At 49.5% G+C, this 7,500-nt stretch overlaps 1 long non-coding RNA gene across 2 annotated transcripts in view; it reads right to left on the bottom strand.

Moving 5' to 3' along the window:
* The window catches only part of LOC144604783 (uncharacterized), a 15,368-nt gene that overhangs the window by 2,388 nt on the left and 5,480 nt on the right, over positions 1–7,500 (bottom strand). The window contains exons 1-2 of one of the 2 annotated variants that reach the window (XR_013548777.1): positions 4,300–4,495; positions 130–207 (exon numbers count right to left, since the gene is read on the bottom strand). The exons of the other annotated variant lie outside the window; for it this stretch is intronic. This is a non-coding gene — a long non-coding RNA (uncharacterized LOC144604783). Of the gene's footprint in view, positions 1–129; positions 208–4,299; positions 4,496–7,500 lie in introns of those variants that run through there. 2 annotated transcript variants of the gene reach the window in all.

The following is a 7,500-nucleotide window of genomic DNA, read 5'->3' as shown; positions in this document are numbered from 1 at the left end:
GACTGGATTCTAAGCTTTGGAGGGAATAAAGTCCCAAAGTGCTCAACGTCTACCTGCAGCTCAGACCTTCGCGTTACAAGGAAAGTTAGCAGCAGACGAGCAGCCGTGTGTCCACGCGCTGATACTCACGTTTACAAGTGCCTGCAGCCACTGTCCTGGCTGTTTGCTGCCATCCTCAGTCAGATGTACGTACACAAGAGGCCAGCCCTGGAACCAAGCAGAGACACGCACGGAATCAGCACGTGTTGTCTTCCCGCTCACTGGACAGCACGCGATAATCTAAACGTCACCTATCCATGTTCTCCACAGATGCTGCCTGACCCGCTGAGTTACTCCAGCACTCTGTGTCTATCTTCGGTGTAAACCAGCATCTGTGGTTCCTTCCCACACAGCCTTTAATTGGTTTTGTCGAGGCTCAACGATTCCGAGAGGGGGGAAATAAATCTCTCACCCCGACATCACTGGGAGATCTGAAACTCACTGCCAAGGGAGGCAAGAGCACATAGACTTTAGAGACACAGCGCGGAAACAGGCCCTTCGGCCCATCGAGTCCGTGCCGACCAGCGATCCCTGCACACTAACACTATCCCACACACACTAGGGACAATTTACATTTATACCAAGCCAATTAACCTACAAACCTGCACGTCTTTGGAGTGTGGGAGGAAACCGGAGCGCCCGGAGAAAACCCACGCAGGTAGCCACAACTCTCAGGGGGGCAGTGCAGAATTAGGCCATTCGGCCCATCGGCCATTCCACCATTCAATCATGGCTGATCTATCTCTCCCTCCAACCCCCATTCCCCTGCCTTCTCCCCATAACCCCTGACACCCGCACTAAAGAAAAACATTTTCACCCAGAGAGTTGTGAATCTGTGGAATTCTCTGCCACAGAAGGCAGTGGAGGCCGATTCACTGGATGATTTCAAGAGAGAGTTAGATTTAGCTCTCGAGGCTAACGGAATCAAGGGCTATGGGGAGAAAGCAGGAACGGGGTACTGATTGTGGATGATCAGCCATGATCATATTGAATGGCGGTGCTGGCTCGAAGGGCCGAATGGCCTACTCCTCCACCTATTTTCTATGTTTCTAATCAAGAATCTATCTATGTCTTCCTTATAAACACCCACTGGCTTGGTCTCCAAGGCCGTCTGTGGCAATGAGTTCCACGCATCCATCACCTCTCTGATGGAACCCGGGTCTCTGGCGCTGTGAGGCAGCGGTTCTACCCGCTGCACCACCAAACGTTGTATTAAATCAGGACTGAAATTTCATACAAGGGATCTTTACCAAGGTCACAATCACAATCGATTTCTCTCAAGACACTGCAGTAGCATTTTCGTTCAAAGCAAATATTTTCTGGACAAAGTTACTGCAACTACTCTCTCTGTCACACGCAACATCATCAGAAGCAAGAGTCAAGACTGTTTATTTACCATATTGAATTGAATTGAATTGAATACATTTTATTAGCCAAGTATGTATACTAGGGTTGCCAACTTTCCCGTTTTAGCCGGGACATCCCGTAGGCAGAGTATTATCTGAATGGTGTCAAGTTAGGAAAAGGGGACGTACAACGAGATCTGGGTATCCTATTGCATCAGTCACTGAAAGGAAGCATGCAGGTACAGCAGGCAGTGAAGAAAGCCAATGGAATGTTGGCCTTCATAACAAGAGGAGTTGAGTATAGGAGCAAAGAGGTCCTTCTACAGTTGTACCGGGTCCTAGTGAGACCGCACCTGGAGTACTGTGTGCAAATTTGAGGAAGACTATTCTTGCTATTGAGGGCGTGCAGCATAGGTTTACTAGGTTAATTCCCGGAATGGCGGGACTGTCATATGTTGAAAGACTGGAGCGGCTAGGCTTGTATACACTGGAATTTAGAAGGATGAGAGGGGACCTTATCGAAACATATAAGATTATTAAGGGGTTGGACACGTTAGAGGCAGGAAACATGTTCCTAATGTTGGGGGAGACCAGAACAAGGGGCCACAGTTTAAAAATAAGGGGTCGGCCATTTAGAACGGAGATGAGGAAAAACCTTTTCAGTCAGAGAGTTGTGAATCTGTGGAATTCACTGCCTCAGAAGGCAGTGGAGGCCAATTCTCTGAATGCATTCAAGAGAGAGCTAGATAGAGCTCTTAAGGATAGCGGAGTCAGGGGGTATGGGGAGAAGGCAGGAACGGGGTACTGATTGAGAATGATCAGCCATGTTCACGTTGAATGGCGGTGCTGGCTCGAAGGGCCGAATGGCCTCCTCCTGCACCTATTGTCTATTGTCTAACTATTGTCTATTGTCCCGTATTTGGGAGTGAGGAAGTTGGCAACCCTAGTGTTTACAGACAAGGAATGCGTCTTGGTGCTCCGCTCGCAAGAAACAACACGACATACAGTAAACAATTAAAAATAAAACGTGTAGGAAAATAACAATAGACAATAGGTGCAGGAGGAGGCCATTCGGCCCTTCGAGCCAGCACCGCCATTCAATGTGATCATGGCTGATCATTCTCAATCAGTACCCCGTTCCTGCCTTCTCCCCATACCCCCTGACTCCGCTATCCTTAAGAGCTCCATCTAGCTCTCTCTTGAATGTATGCAGATGAATAACTGCAGATGCTGGTACAAATCGAAGGTGTCACAAAATGCTGGAGTAACTCAGCGGGTCAGGCAGCATCTCAGGAGAGAGGGAATGGGTGACGTTTCGGGTCGAGACCCTTCTTCAGACTGAATAAAACGTTATAATTTACACATGTGAAGAATGAAATAAAATACCAGAACAAAAGGATGCACCGGAATTATGAACCGGAATTATTAAATCCTAACTTGTTGCAGCTTTACAGACACATTAGAGTCAATAATAAAATCAATAACACGATAAATGATCAGTTATTCCAAGTAATCTAGACCATAATGGTGCAACGTTTAAAGGAGATGTGTGGGGCAGGTTTATTACACAGAGGGGGGTGGGGGCCTGGAACGTGCTGCCAGGGGTGGGGGTCGAGGCAGATACGATAGTGGTGTTTAAGAGGCTTTTAGACAGACACATGGATGTGGAGGGAATGGAGGGACATGGATCACGTGCAGGCGGAGGGGATTAGTTAACCTGGCATCGTGTCCAGCACGGACATTGTGGGCCGAAGGGCCTGTTCCTGTGCTGTATTTTATGGTCTAAACACCAAAGGACGGAGAGCAATCACAGCGGTGTAAAGTCTGTGGTGATTTAGATGTTTTTATTTGTAAGAAGCAGAGTCGACGTTCGTAAATGTTTAGGGGCGGCACGGTGGCGCAGCGGGTAGAGCTGCTGCCTCACGGCGCCAGAGACCCGGGTTCCATCCTGACTACGGGCGCTGTCTGTACGGAGTTTGCACGTTCTCCCCGTGACCTGCATGGGTTTTCTCCGGGTGCTCCGGTTTCCTCCCACATCCCAAAGACGTGCGGGTTTGTAGGTTAATTGTCCCTCTGTAAATTCCCCCCTCGTGTGCAGGGAGTGGGTGAGAAAGTGGGATAACATAGAACTAGTGTGAACGGGCGATGGTCAGCACAGACTCGGTGGGCCGAAGGGCCTGTTTCCGCGCTGTATCTCTAAACTAAATGGTGTTTGCTTAATAAATCTCAGCATCAGAACTAAATACTAAATGACATTAAACCACAAGAGCAAAGATCAAACAGTTTAAAGCAGAAACCTCAACTTATTTGATTGGATTATTAATAGGCATTGGATTAGTCAAAGCAGAGTTCCCTCCATCCATTCAACCCTGCAGCCACTAATGCTGTTCATTGCCAGCAATGCCACTGATGCACAGGTGCTCCAGTGCATGCAGAGGGGGTGGAGTTGCATTGGTGCAAGAACGTGCACTGAATAATGTAGATAGGGCGGGTTCCCCCAATGCCCAGACACTACGACCACTCCCACCCCAATCCCCCCCCCCCCCATGCAACCTTGCTGCAAGAACTGCACCGCTGCCTTTTGCAAAACAGCACAGGTGCATCTCAGGCATGCTCTGCACGTCTCACATTGATCATGCCGTCCCCACTTAAAAACACTGCATTGCAGTAGAAACTAAAGCAAGGGGGGGCTTTGCAACAGGTCCGTTGCGAGGGAAGATGGGCATGCAGCACCTATGCAACAAAAACCCCATGCAGGCTTTGCAAGAGAATCTCGCGTTTGCAGCAAGCTATTTTGTTTTTGCAACCCCCCCCCCCCCCACACACACACATGCACACACCCAACAAATCTGCTGCATAGCGAGCGATTCGCCATTCCGACGGTCAGTGCAAACGTTTGCAGATGAGAGCCTACCTTGCATTTGAGGGCGCGGGGTGGTTAGATATGCATATGCATGCTGCTCGGTTGCATTGGGGCCTCGGGTTTGCTGCAAGCGGCGGCGGCGGCTGCAAGTGGCGGCGGCGCTGTTTCATTGCTGCAGCCCGGATCCGGGACCGGGTCCGGATCCAGGGTCCGCGCAGCTGTCCATCAACCCGCAGCCCGGCTCTGCAGCGACTGCAACCCCCAACTCCCCCTCTCCCCCTCTCCCCCTCCCCTTGCACCCCCTCCTCATGCAATGCAAAATCCCACTTCGCAGCTCGGTTCTATGCTGCCCTCGACACCGAATGCAAATTGCATATCAGTCCGATACCACCCTCCAACATGGCAATAGCATCACGTGCCGCATTTAAATGTTGCCAAGACAAAATAAAATTGTTAAAAGTCCTCCTCCCCAATTCAATTCCTGCTTTAGGTTTGCTCTGGTCACTTGCATTGAGCTGCGCTGAAAAGCATTGCATTGCATTGCATTGCATTGCATTGCATGCTGTCCAAAACTGGTCAGATAATACTAAACATAAATACCAGCAGGTCAAACTCAAGTACAAAAGGTCGAGAAAAGAGTCTTAGGACTTGACTGGAAACGTCACCTATCCATGTTCTCCACAGATGCTGCCTGACCCGCTGAGTTACTCCAGCATTTTGTGTCTAGCTTCGAGCAAAGGGGAAGATACAGAGTGCAGGATATAGTTCTCAGCATTGTAGCGCATCAGTTCCACAGACAAAGTCCAATGTCCGCAATGGCGTAGAGGTGAATCGGACGGTACCCTAGCTTATGGAAGGGCCGTTCAGAAGCCTGATAACAGAGGGGAAGAAGCTGTCCCTGAGTCTGGTGGTGCGCGCTTTCAAGCTTCTGTACCTTCTGCCGGACGGGAGCGGGGAGAAGGAGGAATGGCCGGGGTGGGACAAGTCTTTGATTGTGTTCAAAGGTAGACACAGAGTGCTGGAGTAACTCAGCGGGTCAGGCAGCATCTGTGGAGAACATGGATAGGTGACGTTTCACAGAGTGCTGGAGTAACTCAGCGGGTCAGGCAGCATCTGTGGAGAACATGGATAGGTGACGTTTCACAGAGTGCTGGAGTAACTCAGCGGGTCAGGCAGCATCTGTGGAGAGAAGGAATGGGTGACGTTTCGGGTCGAGACCCTTCTTCAGACTGATGTCAGGGGGCGGGACAAAGATAGAATGTAGTCGGAGACAGTAAGACTGGTGGGAGAACTGGGAATGGGGAGGGGATGGAGAGAGAGTGAAAGCAGGGACTGTCTGAAGTTAGAGAAGTCAATGTTCATGCTGCTGCCCAAGCAATGCAATGCAAAGCAATGCTTTTCAGCGCAGCTCAATGCAAGTGACCAGAGCAAATCACACACACACAAATATGAGGTGCTGTTCCTCCAATTTGCGCTGGGCCTCACTCTGACAATGGAGGAGGCCCAGGACAGGAAGGTCAGTGTGGGAGTGGGAGGGGGAGTTGAAGTGCTGAGCCACCGGGAGATCAGGTTGGTTAAGGCGGACTGAGCGGAAGTGTTGAGCGAAACGATCGCCGAGCCTGCGCTTGGTCTCGCCGATGTACAGGAGTCCACACCTGGAACAGCGAATACAGTAGATGAGGTTGGAGGAGGTGCAGGTGACTTTCCCGAGGCAGAGTGAAGTGTAGATGGAGTCAATGGTGGGGAGTGTGGTGTGTGTGATGGACTGGATCGAAGAAGAGTCCCAACCTGAAACGTCACCTATCCATGTTCTCCACAGATGCTGCCTGACCCGCTGAGTTACTCCAGCACTCTGAAACGTCACCTATCCATGTTCTCCACAGATGCTGCCTGAACCGCTGAGTTACTCCAGCACTCTGTGTCTATCTTAAACTAATCTAAGCAAGGGAAATTGGACCTGGGAACCACGACCGCCCCGACGTGCAGCGACGTCCAGCGTGTTCGCCCGCCCCGGATCGCGGGGCTTGGGTCGGCCCGATGCGGACCTTTCACCGTCCGGCGCGGCCTGCAACCACAACAGCCTGACCACGGGAGAAGACGGCAGGGGAAGGGAAAGACATTCTGGCCTTCCATCACAGTGAGGAGGAGACTCACTGTAATGGATGTTTCTTTTTTTTGTGTGTTGGTTGGGGTTGTGTAATTTGCTTATTTTATTGCTTTTATTGTTGGACTGTGGGTGACTAAATTTCGTCCAAAAAACTTGTTTTTTTGGATGACAAATAAAGATATCTTGATCTTGAATCTTGAGTTTCGGCTCAACATGGACACATGGTGGAGAGTGGTGGAATCACACACACGCACACGCACAATGCACATTACAGGCTCCTCATGTTACACAGCGGGCTCACAGCAGCACTTATCTCAAAGATGTGTAAATTACACATGTTTTTACTGTAAAAACTTATGGGAAAAGACATATATTACGGTCTACACCGCACAATAAATAGTTCAAGAACTGTACAAAATCATGAGAGGAATAGATCGGGTAGATGCACGGAGTCTCTTGCCAGACGACCAGAGGACACAGGTTTAAGGTGAGAGGGGGGAAAAGATTTAATAGGAATCTGAGGGGTAACTTTTCCACACAGTGGGTGTATGGAACGAGCTGCCGGAGGAGGTAGTTGAGGCTGGGACTATCCCAACGTTTAAGAAACAGTTAAACAGGTACATGGATAGGACAGGTTTGGAGGGATATGGACCAAGTGCAGTGTAGCTGGGACATTGATGGCCGGTGTGGGAAAGTTGGGCCGAAGGGCCTGTTTCCACTCTGTGTCTCTGAGACTCTTTTAACTTTGAGAAACTGAAGTGGTGAATATTTCAGGGCTTCGATGGCATTGTGTTTTTATTTTATCGCGTCGATCAGTTGTGCATTTGTCATGTTAGTTCTCACGGGAACAGTTCCGAACCACCTTGACCTGTGTGGCAAGTTATTGCTTCATTTGATCGTTGTTTTCACAAGTGAATCAGATCTTATATTTCAGTGGGAGATGAGAAGTGTTTGGATTTCACCAGTGTATAATTATCTTATGTACTGACAATGATGGAACAATAACATTCTGACTTGCTGCAGCTTTAACAGGCCCGCCCTATACACAACAGCCCACAGGTAAGTACACCGAGCAGCCAAAACATTATGACCACTGACAGGTGAAGTGAATAACATTGATTACCTTGTTACAATGGCACCTGTCA

Source organism: Rhinoraja longicauda, chromosome 23 (genome assembly GCF_053455715.1).
Source record: "Rhinoraja longicauda isolate Sanriku21f chromosome 23, sRhiLon1.1, whole genome shotgun sequence".
NCBI classification, from domain to species: Eukaryota; Metazoa; Chordata; class Chondrichthyes; order Rajiformes; family Arhynchobatidae; genus Rhinoraja; species Rhinoraja longicauda.
The sequence above is the reverse complement of the archived record's forward strand: the minus strand, read 5'-3'. Positions and strand labels throughout refer to the sequence as shown.